The sequence below is a fragment of the Varanus komodoensis genome, unplaced genomic scaffold (assembly GCF_004798865.1).
Source record: "Varanus komodoensis strain SLA01 unplaced genomic scaffold, ASM479886v1 scaffold86, whole genome shotgun sequence".
Taxonomy (NCBI): Eukaryota; Metazoa; Chordata; class Lepidosauria; order Squamata; family Varanidae; genus Varanus; species Varanus komodoensis.
In genome coordinates, this window is record NW_025336554.1 from 2,274,450 (window position 1) to 2,294,491 (window position 20,042).

Here is a 20,042-nt window from a genome sequence, read left to right on the forward strand (position 1 = left end):
GTTGTATTATCATTTCCTGTTCCCTCATTCAAGGAGCAATTTGTACCATGTGGCTCACAACCTCTCCCCCTTTCCCAGATGCTGACATGTGCTCCATCCCTAAGCAAATTATCCTGGAATGTAACGAGTCTTCACCTATCATGCTTTACTGTGTGCTGGGCTATTTGGGCTTCCTGGCTTTTGTGAGCTTCCTTGTGACTTTCCAAGCTGGGAAGTTGCCTGACTCCTTCAATGAGGCCAAATTCATCACCTTCAGCATGCTGGTGTTCTGCAGTGTGTGGTTGTCCTTTGTTCCAACTTACCTAAGCACTAAGGGGAGAATAATGTAGCTGTGGAGATCTTCTCTATCTTAGCATCCAGTGCTGGCTTGCTGAGTTTCTTAGTCTTCCCTAAATTCTATATTATCATTCTTAGGCCTGAGCTGAACAAAAGGGAACAATTCAGAAAAAGAAAGCACTAAGAAAATGCCTCCCTCAGCATGCATGCACCTCCTCTATCTTTCTGAACTCCTAACAATCTTAAAGCACTAAGATTTGACTTTAGATCCAATTAAAGTGAACTAGCCATAATCTGCCCAGAGTGTTTTGTTCTTGAGTTTCTTTGGAAAATCAACAGCAGAGTAGTAAACCTGAAAGCTTACAGTGTATTTGAGGTTGCTACAAAGTTTTAATAAAGTTAGCATGTTCTTGCTCTAACAAACCTGTTGCACTCAATGCATCAGAATAGTAAATTCGATGCAACCAAATCACCCATCTGTTAAAAATGTATAGTTCATACTCTATTCTCCTCCCCTCCCCTTGCCTCGCCTCTCCTTGCCTCTCCTCTCCTGTTTTAATCTCTTCTTAGTTGTTTGAAGACAAGGGAATAGAGGCCTGTCTAGGAGCCACACGACTGTTGCTGAGACACAGGGACATCTCCATCCTTTCCTCAAGAATGTTCAAGTTTTTGCAGAAAACAGATGAATGGAGACTTGAAAAGTCAGTGCCTAGTTCTTTCCAAGGACCAAACTTGCATATCCAAGTGAAACGTGTAAACTGTTATATTTCAAACATTTGGTCTGTCAATGTTCCTTCTTGTGCACTGGGTGCATCTTTTTGGCCACTCTGCACTTCTGGGTTTAGGAAAAGGTTGACTGTTTTAGGGTAAAGCATCCAGCAGTCAATTCAGGGCCAGAAACAAAACCATTGCTCAAGGGGTTCTTCTCTGAGAAATGGAGATGAGCCCTGAATGAAAAAAAAAAAAAAAAAGAGGAGTTGTTTGTTTGTTTGTTTGCTGGGACTTTTTTGGGGGGTGTTTTTTGATTTATTTAGATTTAACTGGTTCTGCAGAGTAATGGACGTACACTACAAAGGAATCAATGAAATAAAGGTTTCAGCAAGATTGCTCAGGTGATGCTTCAATTGTTTGATATGTTTACATGGTGGGGGTGTGTCAGACATGAGATACATTTTCCAGAAACTCTCCAGATTGACCAGTCTGAAAGGTAACCCTTCTGGTTTCTGGATAGTGGTTTGAGTTCTAGATTATATTATATTGGATTTTTTTATTTTTTATTTTTTTGACTACCCAGGAGAGGCTTCTTTTGGTCAAGAATGGCGAAAGCATGAAGCCTATTAAATAGGTTTCATAATCTCTATCAGAGTGTTTTCTTGGTTCCTGGGAATACTAAAAGCTGCTGCTTCTGGAACCAATATGGACTTAGAGCCAAGCTGTGGGGAATATATAAGTACAGATAACAAACATGCTACATATTGCAAGAGGACAGTCTCTTAATTGCAAGTTTTTCAGCAAGAGGGCAGTCTCTTAATCTAGGGAGCCTCAATGAGGAAACGTACATTCAAAAGTTAAACTATGTCAGCACAAATATATTGCTGCAATCAGCCTGATGCAAACAGAATATGACAATACATTCTGGCAAACCATTTATCTCTTTATGGCATTAGGAACTTGAAGGGGGGCGGTGGAGAGAGAAAGAGAGAGAAGAAAAAATGTGGTTGACCAAAGCACTCTTCAATGGATACACATTATGTGTGTTAATACAGGAGTCTTGCAAGATGTAATGGCTTCTCAGGCAAATATCTGTTTTATGAAATGTTTTAAAGAAAAGTTTATTAGGAGTTGCTCGCACCCTGCTGTGGATAGATGGTAATTGATCTTTATGATTTTCAGAGAAATACAGAGCTAGTGAGAAGATACAAAGTTCAAGAAAATAAACTTACTCCAGAACAAAAATGGCATCAATCAGAACTGCCATATTGCCAAAGAAATTTATTTCCTCTCTGACTCTAAAATATTACTCTTAATTGCTAGCCTAGCTGTAGATCTCTTCTAACCAGTTAATAGGGATGCACATCTTTTGTCTGGGGATGGCAACAAGAACTTCAGCAATGTCACATAAAAATGCAACTCAGAACAGAACAGGACCATATTGTTAAGCAGAACAGACTTACATGTTAAATAATTCCCTTTCATTAGTTGCTTTTCTTTCTATGGGTTGTTGTTAACCCCAGGAGAGTGAATCCTTCTGGTCAGTCAAAACAACCTTTTTTATCCAACAGTACCAGAGAAAACACTCACTCTGCTTTGGAACTTTAGATAGCTTTGCTATCTAAGGTGCTAAAACCCATCCCCAGAGTAGGTTCAGCACCATGGAGATCCACTGATAGATGAGTCGAAAGCCACCCCTCCATATAAGCAGGTCAAACAGCAACTCAGTTCAGGCTTCTTTCATTGCTTTGATTGTAATGATAGCACCGACCTGCTGCCGGTAGGGGCTCTGCAATCAGAGGTAAGTTCTGCTATCAATGATATTTCTTGTTCAGATGATGCTTCTACCACAGAAAGTGTGCAAAACTCATGATTTTAACTGTGGCACATGGGATCCCCACCCCATCCATCATACATATGTTCAGCCAGGAGAACCAATCTTCAGTGGAATTGTCTATCAAACCTTCTTTATTTGTGGTTCCAAAGACTTCAACAAAAAGCCCCCAGGGATAGTATCAAAAAAATTCCTGTAAGTATTTACTCTATTTATCTACCCTTACAATATATCACTGCCATGTTATAGAACTCTTCTACTCTTATACAATGAGTTGAAATGATGAATGGAGAGCTTTCTGTTTCTGGAATTCTTACCCAGTTTCAAGTTCTACAGTTTCATTTTAGCAAGATGTTTCTCAGGGCATTAGAAACAACTCTAGACCTTGTGATCATCTTAATTTATCTGTGCTAAGACCTTGAAAATTAAAATTGATATGGGTAGAGTAAAAGGTTGAAGATGAATGAATGCATGATTGAATGGATTTACGGTGAACAAACAATCAAATAAACTTGTGTGCATTTACATTGTATGCAGAGCTCCTAATCCACAGGCCAGAAGTTTTAACCACTGTACCACACTGCCACCAAATTAATTTTATTTGTTATATATGTATTCATTTATGCAAATATATTTATCTTTGGGAATAAGTTTTAATACCATGCATGTTTGGTAAACTTTTTGTATTTGGATACATTTGCAAAATTCAGAGAAGTGGAAGTTTTGAAAGATGGCAAAACTTTGAAAAGTTTTGTTTTGAATATTGGATGTTGAATACAAAATTAGGCATGTTCTCATTCCACTGTAAACTGAGCACATTTCTGCTCCAACTTTATTTCAAAGCATTAATGCATTTTGCATGACTGTTTGTATAGGGCAAAGGTCCTTATTTCATTGAATTTCCATGGAAGTATTAGTGCTACCTATGGCACACTCTACTAAATATGCTTTTAGTGCCTGTTTTGCCTGCTGGATGGATTCATATCAGGTGGTACCCATTTATTCAAATTATTTCAATTAAGTTTATTTGATTGTTTGTTCAATGTAAATTCATTCAATCATGCATTCATTCATCTTCAACCTCTTGCTCTACCCATATCAATTTGTTGTCCTCCACAAGTTGATGGTGGCAAATGCAGTTGGGGTGATGGGGTAGGGTAGGCCTTCTCCTCATGCATGGACCCTAAGACATTTTTTTTTCCTTTTTATCTTCACCCCTTTCCTCCCCACCTTTTGAAAGACTAATTTATCTTCTACTTAATCCAACTGCAGGGATGCATAAAACTCACTATAATTCTCCAGTGCTGCTCCTAAATGCCAGACAGGTGCAGAATAGGACCTTCCTCATCCCTAATTTAATAGTGGATGTGGTGGCTGACCTGGTGTGTATAACCGAGACCTGGATGGAGGAACAGGGAGCAGCTAGTCCATCATTCTTGGTTCAGCATCAGGGTAGACTTGAGAGGTGAGACTGCTGTGGTCTAAGAGAATGCCATCTCTCTCTCCAGGTGCCTTGTGCATCTAATGACTGGTCTGGAAAATTTGCATCTTGTGTTGGGCCAGCAGCAGAGATTGAGGATTCTGCTGGTATCATTGTTGTCATCACCAGTCTCAGAAATGGTTTCATCTTGGGTCCATATCAGATTGTGCTTGTGCGCTCTCTCTCTTCCCCCACCTCCCCTGTGTTTGTGTGTGTGAAATGCTTCAAAGTTAAATGAGTACCTCAAAGTGCTTGTAGGCAGCTAGTGATCCCTAGACAATATTTACTTATAAATTTTCTATCCCATCGCACACATAAAAGTCTCAGGACAGGATTTACTGCTTAGTTCTGAGGGCTTGAGAATTTCTGTGACCTCTGGAAGAGATGTTATAGGGATATGGGGCATACACAATCAGATCCACACTCTTGCAAGCCGAGATTCATTCACACACAATGTACTCTCCTAGCTCAAGTGATCTTTTAATAAGTGCATAAAAGCTCAGACTGTTAACCTATGTCTCACCTTTTTCCTTATGTGACCGGTGTCTAACCAAAAGAGATAAGACAAAATTCAGTATAGCCATGCACAGAACCTCTGATTTGGGTCCCAGATTGTCCTTCCATGGTCCCAAAACATTCTCCCACAGCTCCCCCTTCCCCAATCATATTATTTTGTCATTTGCACACTTTTTGTCCCTTCTAAAAAAGCTGGAATGCCTCTTCTATAGGACAGTCGCTGGCAGTAAGTACTTTCAACTGAAATACACTGGAACACTAGGCATGCCAGCCCCACCTATCTTCTGCCCCAGTCATGAGAGATTTACAGAAATGGAATGTTGGCCCTATTGAGAAAGAGGTTACGCTTCTCAGCCTTGAAGGGTATTACAAGAAAGATTTCAATCAAATTCTAAGGAAGTAATTCCATTTGAAAAAAATCTGCTGCACGGATGCATATATTTCTTTTCAAAACATTTCCCCTCCAACTGTCTTTAGCACTTTTATGCATTTGCTCCAGTCAGAAAGGATAACACCAAAGATTCCTCCTCCTATCAGATGGTTCCAGGTAGTGCCAAAGAGTACAGTATGATTCTGCAGTTACTGCTCCATTTCAAGTGGGTATGGATTGGATTAATTGCTATGGATGGTATCAACTTAGAATGGTTTGTGCAGACCATGCTTCCAACATGGTCCAAAGCTGGTATTTGTTTAGCCTTCATGGAATCATTTGGCCATTTTGGTTTTCTGGCTGAAAAGGGAACTTCTCTGAACAGTGGGATGAAATTTTATGTTAAAATCATGATCAGCAAAGTGGCTGCTTTGATCTTCAGTGGAGATGTTCACTCCGTGGTTATTCTCAGATGAGTGCTAACTCTACAACAAACAGGAGGTTCCAAACAGGAGGTTCCATACAAAAGCAAAAGGTAATGTGTGGATTTTGGTGCCCCACACTGAGTTGAAATTATGTGGCAAAACCCACAAATCCTGTGATGCACAGGTCTTCCACAGTGCTCTATCTGTTGAAGTTCAGTCCAAGGAACTGCAAGGATTCCAGGAATCTATTCTGAGTAGAAACACTGCTCACAATACAGAAGATGGTTTTATCAGGGTTTTCTGGGAACAGGCATTTAACTGCACTTTCCAGATTCCTATGTGGGCAAAGTAGATGGGAATACCTGCACTGGAGTAGAAAAGAATGAGACCCTCCCTAGCAGTGTCTTTCCTCTGAGACTAACTGGCCACAGCTACAGCATCTATATTGCTGTTGGTCATGCGCTACATGCCTTCTATTCATTCAGACACAGAAAGGGGTCAGTGATGGAGAAAGACAGCAAGAAGATACAGCCATGGCAGGTAATTGTTTTAAATCTCTTACTCCTGTGTCCACTCCTATGCAGCAATATGAGAAATGGTCAGTAAGAGGATCTCCACTAACCCATGTTGCAGGATGCTTATCTCCCAGGAAAAGAAGTAAAGATTTTCCGCTTCTTTGGACATGTGTGCATGAATTAAACAGGGAGTATCTTATTTTATATGTAACCTGGTTCCCATGGCTATTGAACTTGAGAAATACATTCGCAAAGTCATGCATTTGAAGTCAGGCATGGAATAACTCCATCCATTGATTGAATAAAATGTATAGTGCATAGAAAAACATGGGTACAGAGTGTCCATCATGCAAATTGAGGTGTCTAGGATGCAGGGCTTCTCTACACAACACCTTTATAATGTGCTTGTGATCCTTTACTCACAGTAATTTGTGAAGGCTTCAAATAACATTGCTGCCCTATATAAACGCAGACCATTTTTGTTTGCTTGCTTTTTAGAATTTAGGGAATAGTCTATTAAAAGGCTATCATTCTGAGGCAAGTATGTGCAATTTTGTTATACTTCAACAACACCTAATGGGCTGGTTGCATAATAGCATGTATAGGAAGGTAGGGAATGACAAAACCTGGTAGGAACAAGTATAAAGTGTACCCCCTGACTACTGCAAAGAAAATACATGAAGAAGCCTCAGTTAAGCACTGGTTTAAAGACCTGTTGCACACAATCACATAATGAACATTGTATCAGTCATTGGCAAGTGAGTGTGTTAGTCAGAAGAATGGGGGGCATAGTCTATTGGGGGTTTTTTAGGAGTGGTGTAACCATGACCATTTCTTAATATGGCTGGCACCACTCCCTCTCTGAGGGAAGCATTTACAGCCTCCAAGACCCAGGTGCAGATCCCCTCTCTAGATCTTCCGATAAGTCAAAATGGGCTAGAATCAAACAAGCAGGTGGTAGACAGGACTTTGCCAAGTGTCCTGTCCATACCACCAGGCCGCACACTGAGAGCCAGTGTGGAGTAGTGGTTAAGAGCATGGGAATGGGACACAGGCAATCTGGGTTCTTGTCCCCGCTCAGCCATGGAGCCAACTGGGTGACTTTGAACCAGTCACAGACTCTCAGCCCAACCTACCTCATAGGGTTGTTGTTGTGGGGATAAGATGGAAGAAGAGAATGATGTAAGCTGCCTTGAGCCCTTTGTAGGAAAAAGACAAGATATAAATCGGGGGGGGGGGGGGGGGGAAGGCAGCAACTCATCCAGCAAAGATTGACTGCATGGTGCATTGGACACCTCCAAAGACTAATTTTGCCCTAAAAAATGCTGTGCAAATTCATTTTAGGGTCTGCCAAGGTTCAATAGATTCTTGGGGTAGAATGTAAAGGGCTCCAAACCACCCAGAAAAGAACTGTTGGTCAGCATTTTGAGGATGCAATACAGGTGCTATAGAAAGGCTTCTTAGCCTCCGTAATCACCTTGAAGTAAGCTCAATAATGAGCTCTAAGTTGTGTTTGGTCAAAATTGTCCTGAGTTTTCCACCACCTGTGCTTTAGTCATCTCCTGGCTTGCTTCATCACCTTTGGCACCATTGTATACCAGAGTGCTAGACTGGCTCTGCAAGGAGGGAGAGGATTCTGCCACCATTATTCCACACACTTTCTGTTTCTGTCTTTCTGTCTGTCTCTTTCTCTCTCCCTCCCCTCTCTCTCACAGACACACACACACAGAGAAAGAGACCAAGAACAAAACCATGGAACCTTCCCCAAAGCCTCGCCTAACAGGCACCAAATGGGCCTGGGCTTGGGCATGCTGGCCTAAATGGCTGTGGTGGGCCCACCCCTCCTTGTCACCCATTCCACTCTGTGTAACCATTGTTATTTTAATTTTTCAATGCAGCTTCATTACTTTCTGAAACGAGTCACATTCAATAACAGTGCTGGGGAGATTATATTCTTCAATGACAACAAAGAATTAGTAGGAGGCTTTGATGTTATACACTGGATCACTTTCCCAAACAAATTTTTTGTTAGAGTTAAAATTGGAAGGATGGATTCCCAGTCTTTAAAGGACAATATTTTCATGATTGACAAGGATGCCATTGTCTGGCATAGTTCATTTAAACAGGTAGGACTTGAGATGCTTTGGGAAATGTGCTGAATTTCTATAATGAGGATCTTCACCTACATTCCATGTCCAGAAGGGAATCTGGCTGACCAAACAGGTAAGACTTGTCATCGTCAGATATATCCATTGTATTAATTCAATGGAAACTCAAGATCAGTGCTTAAGTTAAGCTCATGTGGAGCATTTTTCTGCTTTAATAGTTGAGATTTTATTTGTAATCACAAAGAAGTGTGTGTATCTTGGGTGTGATTATCAGTGGTTATGTAAGGCATTCCCTGTTGCACGTGTGGAAAAGAAAGCATAAAAATTGTGTGCCCTATTCATTTCCTGAAATAGCCTCCAAAGTTTATTCTATATCAGACATGCATTTCCTAGATATTGGATTATTCAAGTCCATTTTCCAATTGATGATGGTTCCAGCAATTCAGAAAGGTCAAAAGCAACAGTTTAGATTGTGTTCTGAAACATGCCAGTAACCAGTCGCAGCATAGGCATTATATCGCCCTGTACGATGACCTGTGCAGGGAGAAGGACAGGGGGAGTGCGTCCCTGTTGGTTCTCCTGGACCTCTCGGCAGCTTTCGATACCATCGACCATGGTATCCTTCTGGATAGGCTTGCGGGATTGGGGGTCGGAGGCACTGCTTTGCAGTGGTTCCGCTCCTATCTCAATGGCCGATTCCAGAAGGTGGTGCTGGGGGACTATGGCTCTGCACCATGGCAGCTATGCCATGGAGTACCGCAGGGGTCCATTTTGTCCCCCTTGCTGTTTAACATCTACATGAAACCGCTGGGAGAGGTCATCAGGAGGTGTGGGCTGCGGAATCACCAGTACGCTGATGATACCCAGCTCTACCTCTCGTTTTCCACCAATCCAGGTGAGGCGGTGGCTGTACTGAACCGGTGCCTGGCCGAGGTAATGGGCTTGATGAGGGCCAATAAACTGAAGCTCAATCCAGACAAGACGGAGATCCTGTTGGTAGGCGGTTCCGGCTTCGGAGAAGGTGAATTGAACCTTGTCCTGAACGGGGTTGCACTCCCTCCTAGGGATAAGGTCCGCAGCTTGGGAGTGCTCCTCCACCCGGAGCTTTCACTCGAAGCTCAGGTAACAGCAGCGGCGAGGAGCGCTTTCCTCCAGCTTTGGCTGATTCATCAGCTGCGCCCCTATCTGGAGTACGACAGCCTCGCAACAGTGACTCATGCACTGGTGACTTCCCGTCTTGACTTCTGTAACGCGCTCTACGTGGGGCTGCCCTTGAAGACGGTCTGGATACTTCAATTGGTTCAAAATAGAGCTGCCAGGCTGCTGACGGGAACTGGACGTTATGCTCACATGACTCCAGTTCTCCGTCAGCTTCACTGGCTTCCCATTGAAGTCCGGGCCCAATTCAAGGTGTTGGTGATGACCTATAAAGCCCTAAACGGCTTGGGTCCTGGTTACCTGAAGGAGCGCTTACGTCCATATATGCCCAGCCGCCCCTTGAGATCAGCAGGAGAGGCCCTCCTCCGGGAGCCCTCAGTGAAGGAAATTAGGAGGGTGGCTACTCGGAGGAGGGCTTTCTCAGCGGTGGCGCCTAAGTTATGGAATGCGCTCCCCAGAGAGGTCTGCCTGGCGCCGTCGTTATTGGTTTTTCGGCGCCAGGTGAAGAACTTTTAATTTATGCAGCGTTTTAAATGTTAATATTATTGAATTTTATTCGGTCAGGGTGGCTTATTTTATTTTACTGTATATATTTTAATTGTCATTGTTTTAATGTATTTTGTATTCGATGTTGTAAGCCGCCCCGAGGCCTTGTTAAGGGGCAGCATAGAAATGTTTTAATAAATAAATAAATAAATAAATATGACTGAATTGCCTCACACCCATGAATACTCAGATGGTCACATTCTGCACCAGCTGAAATTTCAGAACTACCTTCAAAGATGGACACATCTTAATGTATAGTACATTAATTAATCTCATCTGGAGAACACTGCATGGATAACAAAAGTGAGATCCATCCTCTTCAGACAGAGTGAAGCTGACATACCAGGCTAGGGTGGTAAAGCAAATTCATGGACACCTCAGCCACCTAGGCTTCCTCAGTTAAGTCCACTTGGTCTTTGAGTGGATTTGTGTGATCTAGTTTAAGACCAGTTCAAAAACCTTCATCCAGAGTAGTTAGTTTCCCAACCCACACTACTTGTTTTGCCTGGATTGTGCTTATCCACTCCAAATCAACCTTCAGACATTGGTTCCTGAGTTCAACAGCCTCCATGGGATTGAGACGTACAGCTGATTATCATCTGTATATTGATAACACTGTTTCCAATACAAGCTCATGGATTTCCCCATATCGGTATAGATGTTAAAAAGCACCAGGGTCATAATTGAACCTTGCAGCATCCCACAGGCTAATGGTTTTGAGGTGGGACAAAAATTTCTCAGCACCATTTACTGAAGTTTCCACTCCAGGAAGGACTGGAAACTCTTTACCATGCAGACCAATCACTGCCTCACGTGGATTTGATGAAAAAGAGAATGAATTATTTGCTTGATGACACCTGCACCACACCAATGGATGTGCTCCCCCAGTGGCTTCATATACATTTAGAACAGCATGGGGGACAGAACTGAGACTTATGGAACCCCATAGAATACCTGCCAAGGCACAGAGAAATGATCTCTCAGCACCATATTTTGGAATAGGTTGTCCAAGTAGCAGCAGAATCACCTCAATGCAGTGCTTCTAACTCCCAACCCAACCCAGACAGCACATCTCGGTTACCATAAGAACTCGAAGAAGACCAATAGGATCTCATCACCACCCCCCACCTGAAAGATCATCCAACAAGACATGCAAGGCAGTTTCTATTTCCAAAACAAGTCCTGAAGCCCAAGTGAAATGGAACTAGGTAATTCATTCATTCAAAAATACTTGGAGTTGACCAGGAATCATGTTCTCAAACACTTTGTTGCTGGCCTATAGTTCTTATCATAATCTGGGTCAAGGGGAGTCTTTTTAAAGAAGTGGCCTAATTGCCAACTCTGTAAAAGAGGTTGGAACAAATCCCTTTCTCAAGAAGGAGTTTACAGCTTGGAGCTGCTCTTACACCCCCTCCTTATTAGAAGTAAAAAGCCATGAAGGGCAAGGGTCTAACACACAGGTGAGGGCTCAAACCTGGACAATCCATGTCCACATTCTCAGACCACAATATTTGAAATTTCCCACTAAAACTGGATGAATTCCCTAGACAACTCTACTAATGGAACTCTATTGATTGTGGTGTCCAACCATGATGCATCACAGCTAATTCAAAATGCTACATAATCTACTGCTGTGTACTACCCGGAGTTTCAGGGGAAAGGTGTCTGTGTCAGATGTGTTCATGTATTTAATACACTTTTCTACAGTGCATCATCTCCACTTCTCTACAGCAGTGCCTATGTACTATCTCCCACTCCCTGCAGCACCCCAACCCATGCTTGCCTGCATCCAGATGCTAGATACAGGTGTCCTACTTCTGCCATTCAAATGTCCTACTTCTGCCATTCACTGTACCTGGTGCTGCACCTGGCATGGACATATCCCATACTGAGAGCCACTTGTAGTGTTGTGAGGAAAAAACATCTGAAGCAAGTCCCATCCACCACCTGGGCTTCCCTCTTCAGGGCAGACAGAAAGCCCTGATGGGCACTCTTAAGTTGCTGGGAAGTAGGGCAGCATCCATGGGCGCATGGAGACTCTTCCAGTGAAACCTCTGTGGGCAGTTCTCCAAATCCACTGGGAAATTACAGTGCGGATCTCTTGTGCTTCACAACTAACAGAAGTGTTGTCAGTGGGTCCAGTGGACAGTGGTGAGGTGATATCAGGGCTTGTGAACAGTCCCAAGGAATGCCAAAGACAAGATGGGAGAGGAGGAGGAGGAAGGAGGCAGAATGGGGCAAGACTTTTTTAGGGTGATCACCCTGTTGGTAATGCCCATATATAGCTCATGCACTCCTCTTGTGTAGGTGCAACTTTTCAGAGAAGGAAATGGTTAAAGTATTTAGCTGCCAGTCCTGCCACTCATTCAACATAGTGGGATTTCTTTTTTTCCAGATGTGACAAACATGAGTATCTCCTTGGTAATACTCCTGGGTCTGTACAGCTTTGCACCAAGTACGCCATAATTATCAGCTATCATAATTAATTTTACTCCTTGCCCAATCCCCCAAAGATTTCCATTGATCAAAATCGAAACAAGTAATAAACACTGTGAGGGTGAATATAAATATATCTGAGCATGACTGGAGCCAAGGCAAAGCACTTAGTACCAACAAGACTTTGCTAGTCTGTCATATTTCTCATCTAGTCTGATTTCTGTCCTGTTACCTTTTATGCTAGAGGAGCAAGACTAAGCTTGATTGATTCTTTTATGCTACACACTTTCAGCAGGTTAGCATAATGAGTTGGCGATCATGGCAAGATATTTCAGATGTTTCACACTGCATCCTCAATACAAACATGTAACCAAAGAGAAACTGTCAACTAAGGATGAGGATCTTTGCCAGTTTACTCCTCCTCCTGCTGTCCCACATGTTGTGCAGGGCTGTCAAGTGTAGCATCAAGGATCCCCAACCTTTTCTCCAAAAGTATTATCAGTCTGGGGATCTCAGCATTGGCTTCATTGCTTCTCAAAGTATGTTCATTTTTGCTGATGAAATTCCTAAATTTCACACTATTGAGCAACTGACATCGGATTCTCTCATGTAAGAAATAAACTATTCCTACTACTTCCATGTATCTATGTAGAGATCACTTCTAGTTAATTCAAATGCATTTGTAGACTTGGGATAAAGCAGCATGAGTGATTGCTTTGCTGCAGTTTGAGACACATACATTTAAGCATACCCCCATTGCTTACAAATGTAAGTTCAGACTTCTGTAAAGCTTCTGTACATCAATATTATGACCATAGCCATAAACCCCAGGCCAGAACAGACTTTTTAGGTCATGGGCCATGTTGGCGAGACTTGAATTCAGGAAGAAGGACCTAGTATCCTGGGCTAGTCTGTATGAGAGAAAAATGTATGCTGGAATTCTTGTGGACAAGATGTCAGACATTTCCCCCTTCAGAAGATCAGGCAATGAACCCTGCAAGGAGGATGACCCATTGTCCTGAGACACTTGTGAATTGCCTCATCTATAGCACCTAGCCAAAACTGACAAGAAAATTGTCTCTTACTCTGATAAACAATACTTAAGGCCACCGTTAAGCCCTGTTCCAATGATTAGAATAAATGTGGGAAGCTCATCTCTCCCATAAGCCACAACTTCAGAGAGAAAAGGTATGAATATCAGGGTCTTAGAAAGTGCTCTCGTCCCTCTTTCCCCTCCAAGGGTGCTGGACACACAAGATCTACTGCCTCAGGACAGGTAATGCCTCCTGCTCCCCCACCCCTTTCTGTTAGTCTCTTATGTTAGGTAGAAAGTAAGATTGGGATGTACTTGGGATACTTGCTTTCTGGACCACATGGGCTAAAGCTTGTGCTTGCTCTAGGTTTTTCTGATCGATAACTGTACTTCTCTTTTCTAAGTGTTGCATATGTTGGTGTGAATGCAAAACCAGGACTTGGTTTCTCTGCCAGTGTGCATTAAAATGCCAGCAAAATATTCCAAACCTTTCAAGGCAATCTGGAGGGTGGGCACCTCCTTTTGAGATTTATTGCTCCCCAAGATTACCTGACACTTCTCACCATAATGGAACACCATTAGTCAGTTTCATCATTCTGAATGCATCTTTCACACTTTAAATTCTGCTTGCAAGGCTATTGACAAACATGTGCTTTGGACTGAAGTGCCAATGGGAATCAATCTGGTCTGCTTGTCCTTTGCTGTTGTCTTCTTCCCCTGTAACATAATATATAAATGCATATGTACTGCATCACTATCATGATCATCTTGCATATTCTTTGATTTTTTATTTTAATAACAGAAAAGTTTTAAAAAAGGGAAGAAAAGAAAAAAAAGAATGCAAGTAAAAATTACAGATAATTCTTAAATAAATGTTACATAGAATGCCAAATGTTTTTAAATTGCTGTAAATCAACAAGATCTATCCTTTCTATTCAATCAAATTTTTTTAACCATCATGCAAATTCAATTACATTTATGACATTAAATGAAATCTCGTTCCAGGGTTGTTTTGAAGTATTACCAGCATATTTTGGCCTTGGTTTTTGCTATAAAGGAAATTAATGAAAATCCCCATATTTTGCCAAATGTCACACTGGGATTTAATATCTATGACAGCTACTTGAATTCGAAGTGGACCTATCAAGGTATAATACAACTTCTTACCACAAGGAACAAGTTTGTCCCCAACTACAAGTGTGACACACATGATCCTCTAACTGCTGTCATTGGGGGACTGTTCTCCTATACCTCCTATCAGATAGAAAATATTTTGGGCCTCTACAAGATTCCACAGGTAAGAAATGCATATGAAATATGAAGATTTTCCTCTGATTGACAGTGCAATGCTAAAACTTCTACTCAGAAGCAAGCCCCAATGAGTTCAGTGAGAATTGCTTCCAAATGAAGTGGGTGCAGGATTTGTTAAAGAAAAGTCATCACTCAGTTTAGGAGACAGTCTATCAGACCGTTATTGAACCGGTACACTGGAGTTCATCAGGTTACAAGAAGAGAACCAAAGACCACACTTGCAGGAGTAGCTCAGATTGTCTCTCCAGTGCAAGCAAGACAAATATTTATAGGATGTCACTTTGAAAAGCCGAAATGAAAAATGTACATGTGGCATAAATGTGGGGACTCCTTTTGGAGCAATAAACATGTTTCTGACTGCTTTTCTGGACTTAATTAAAGTTTAAATTATAGGACTTACAATTAAAATTTTTAGACTAACACTAAAAAAAAATCAAACATCACAAACATTGGATTCACTGGGTCAACCTCCTACTACATACTTTTTAATATTCTAATATCAAATTCCAATTAATTTATCATAGTTTGAAAAATATTTCTAAATTTACGCCATGTCCCGTTTCTCCAGCCAATTATAAAAAGAGTCCCAAGTTCGATAGAAATCAGTATCCTCTTTCTCCTTCAATGATAAAGTCAATCTATCCATTTCTGCACAGTCCAAGATCTTTCTTACAATCAGTTCATCGGTGGGTAGCTCCTCATTTTTCCAATATTAAGCAAATGCAATCCTTGCCTCTGTGATTAAGTGCAACATCAAGTACATTTCCTGTCTGTTGACATCTTCCGGTATAATGCCTAACAAGAAAACTTCAGGTTTAAAAGCACAGGGTTTCCATAATATTTTCTCCATCCATCTATGTATTTTAATCCAATACTTTTTCGCTTTATCACAAGTCCACCACATGTGATAGAAAGTACCCACTTTATGTTTACATTTCCAACATCTATTTGACATATTTGGAAACATCTTAGCTAATCGGCTTGGCGACAAATAACATCTATAGAACATTTTATATAAATTTTCTTTATACGAAGTTGCTAATGTTATCTTGATGTTTCTTTCCCAGTTTTTGCCACTTTTCTAGTTCAACATTAAATCCAAAGTTTTGTGCCCATGTTATCATAGTTTCCTTAACCTGTTCCCCCTCCATTTTCCTGTCAAGTAAGAAATCATATTGTCTTTTAATAAATTTCTCATCTGTTTTAAGCATCACTTGATCAAATTCTCTTAGGTCTCTATAGAACCCTCATGTTTTACAATCCTTGGCATATCTTGATTGCATATGCACCTTATACCACCAGGAAATATTAAGTCCCTGTTCTTGTATTTCTTGCTCTAGTTTCAGCCCACCATCCTTATCCAGGATATCGCCATATTTTATGATCTTTTCAAAGTTCAATACATTTGGATATACGAAAGCTTCCATAGGTGAAAGCCATCTTGATAGTTTATTATACAGTTTTAGCTTTAGTTTTTCCCACGCTGACATTAAAGATCCTCTAATAAAATGACTCAGGGAGGACCCATGAGACTTAGCTTTTTCATACCACATATAAGCATGCCGTCCCATCTGCAAATCATGACCTTCAAGATACAAAATTCTCTTATTTCGCAACATTACCCATTCTTTTAACAGACGCTTGATAATACAACATCCAATCAGGAAGACCAAAACCTCCATTTCTCTTAGCTTCCTGAAGCATTTTTAATTTAATCCTTGGTTTCCTTTTTCTCCAGATAAATCTCGAGATATGAAAGTTTAAGTCATCAAAGAATTTTTTATCAATTTTTACGGGAATCATTTGAAACTGAAACAGAAGTTTAGATAATACATTCATTTTGACAAGTGCTATTCTTCCCATCAAAGATAATTGTAAATTGGCCCATTTTTCCAAAAAGCATTTAATATCCTTCAATAATTTATCATAATTATCTTCTTTCAAGGTGGTACATTTAGCTGTAAGATAGATTCTCAAGTATTTAACCTTTTTAACAATCTGCAAATCTACTTGTTCCTGGAGTCTTTCTTTTTGTTCTCGTGTAAGGTTTTTAACTAACAATTTCATTTTTTTCTCTATTTATTTTCATTTCCGTAACTTCATCATATTCTTCAATCCATTGTAAAAGTTTGGACATTGTTGTGAAAGGTTCCTCCATTATAAAAACCAGATCATCCACAAATGCTTGCAATTTATAACTTTAGTCCCCAATTCTAGTTCCTTTGATGTCCTCGTCATCTCTAACACATCTATTCAGTACCTCTAAAATCATAAGGAACAAGAGGGGTGACAGAGGACATCCTTGTCTTGTGCCCTTTTGAATCTCTATACGGTTTGAAAGTTCTCCATTAAGTAAGATCCTGGCTGATTGCTTTTGATAAATACTTGATATCGCATTCATAATTTTTTCACCAAACTCCATTTGAATCTGTTGTTTCATAAACTGCCAATTAACATTATCAAAGGCTTTTTGGGCATCTGAAAACAATAAAGTAATTGGTTTTTTGGTATGTATCTTATAATACTCTAAAATATCCAAGATAGTTCTCAGGTTATTCTTCATTTGTCTTTTTGGCAAAAAGCCATTCTGGTCTGGATGGATAAAGTCTATTAATAACTTCTTTAAACTTTCTGAGAGTATGGAAGCAAAAAATTTGTAATCCACATTTAATATTGAAATAGGTTGGTAATTTTGAATCTGTGCTACATCCATATCTTCTTTCGGTTTTAATGTGATATTTGCCTAGGTCCAAGTAGTCAGTATTTTAGCATTTAACAATGCTTCATTACATATGTCTTTCAAGAGTGTAACAAAAATTGCTTCGAAAGATTTTTAAAACTCGGCTGGTAGTCCATCCGGGCCAGGAGTTTTGTCATTCTTTTGTCACTTGATTGCTTCTATTACTTCCATGATTGTGACTTCTTGGTTTAATAATTTTTGATATTTCTCTGGTAGTTTTGGTAACTCTTCCTTTTGAATATATTTAACTTTCTCGATTGAAGTCTCCTCCTTCTGATAAAGCTTTGTAAAAAAAGTCTTCCACTATTTTCTTGATTTGTGCACTCTGTGAATGCAGCTGTCCTTCTCTGTCTTTCAATTTCACGATCAATCTCTTCTCTTTTTCTTTCTTAACTTTATGTGCTAACAATCTCCCTGGTTTGTTAGCATTTTTGAAGAAATTCTGTTTGGTCAATTTCATTTGTTTAGTAAGCTCATTGGTATCCAAAAGCTTTAACTTATGCCTTAAAATATCCAGCTGAGACTTAAAACTTTGCTTTGATGTGTCCTCCTGCAGCATTTGTTCCAATTTCATCAACTCCTCTACTATCAGTGCTTGCTCTTGTTTTTTCTTTTTATTTATTTGCCCTGAGTATGTTATTTTCACTCCTCTAACATAGGCTTTGGCTGTATCCCAGACATTCTGTACAGAAGTTTCTTCTGGTTTATTTATTTGAAAAAATACTTGCATTTCCTTATTCATCTTTTCTGTGATTTTTTTATCCTTTAACAATGCTTTATCTAGGCTCCATCTGGGCATCCTTACAGTTCCTTTTAGTGATAAGAATACCGGGTTGTGATCTGCTTACAGACATTTGTCTCTATTTCAGCTTCTATCAGATCTGGTACTAAGTCTGGAGTTATCCAAACCATATCCATTCTAGACCACGACCTATGTCTATTTGAGAAAAAGGGTATTTGGCCAAAGATGGGTTTTTGTTCCTCCAAGCGTATGTCAGTCTAAAGTCCTCAGTCATGTTAGAGCAGGACTTTGGGAGTATCCTCCTAGTCTTTTTTCCTTTACTAACATTCTTATAATCCATTTGTTTATCCACAATCGAATTAAAATCTCCCTTTAGACACATCGTCTGGAAATCCACTTGTAGAAGTAACATGTGTAATTTTTGGTAAAAAGTCTCCTGATGATCGTTTTGCGCATATGTTGCCACTAAAAGTACTTTTTTCCCATTTAATTGTAATTTCAACCATCAGAATTCTACCTTCCTCATCAGAAAGAATAAATTTAGGGTCCAGTTTTTCCTTAACATAGAGTGCTAATCTCTTTTCTTTTGAGAAGTAGAAGATACAAACAATTTTCCCAGTTTTAAGCATTCCAAAAGTTTAACGCTTTGCTTCTTAATATGTGTTTCTTGTAAACAGATTATATCTAACTTTCATTTTTGAAGATGAGCAAAAACCCTTCTTCGCTTAGTGGGTCCATTCTGTCCATTAATATTTAAGGAGAGGAATTCAATTCTCCCTTCTCTTTTTGTAGCCGCATTTAAGAAAAAATAAATAAATATGTGTGTGTGTGTGTGTGTGTGTGTGTGTGTGTATATACTTATACATATCTACTTATTTTTCGCCTTTACGGCTCTACCCTTTCTCTTCTCCTTTGGGTCCAAAATTTGTGCTTCTTGCTGTACATCGAGATTCGTTACTTCTCCTTCTTCCGAATGATACTCTGTTACTTCCATTGCTTCAGTACTTTTTCCTTCTTCTTTTGCAATGCCAAGTTCTTCCTGTTCGAGCATCGATCTAAATTTTTCATAGAATTCTTGGGCTTTGAGAATTGAGTCTAATCTATATCTTACAGAGTTCCAAGTGAAAAATATTCCTTCTGAGTAATCTCTTTCTTAATCAATTTAGAGGTAAGAAATAAGTATTTCTTTCTCTCATCTCTAACTCTCCATGGTATTTGTTTCAGAACCTTCACTTCTTGATGATCATCTCTCTTTAACGGTTTCTCACATGTAGGCCTCAAAACATTGTCTCTTATAGACCTTAGAGAAAATTTGACATGAACTTCTCTTGGGAGTTTGTTTCTTCTAGTATAGCTTGAATTGACCCTATATATCAGGTTGATCCCCAAGTCCATGGCTTCATTATCTACTCCTAAGAGATCTGCCAGCATATTGGTCATCAATTTCTGCAACTTCTCACTCTTCTCCTCTAATATATTCTGAAATCTTAAGTAATAAGATGCTTTTTCCATGTCTAGTACGGTCACGGCATCCCATGTTGACTTACATGTTTGTTTGATTAACTGTGTTACTTTGTCTACCATCTCTAGCTTTTCCTGCAGTTTTCCTGTATTTTTTGCATATTCTGTTCAGCTTTGAGTCGAACAGCAGAAAGCTGAGTTGTTATCTCCTTAATAGAGTTATCCAATTTATCCCATTGCTTTTTCTGTTCACTTGACATACTCTCCAGCCATGTTACCATCACTTCTTGAGAAGCTTGCATCCTCTCTTGGGATGCTTGCAAAGCTGTTAAGGCCATCTGTATTGCCAAAGTCATTTTTTGCAATTCCCTTAAGCTTTT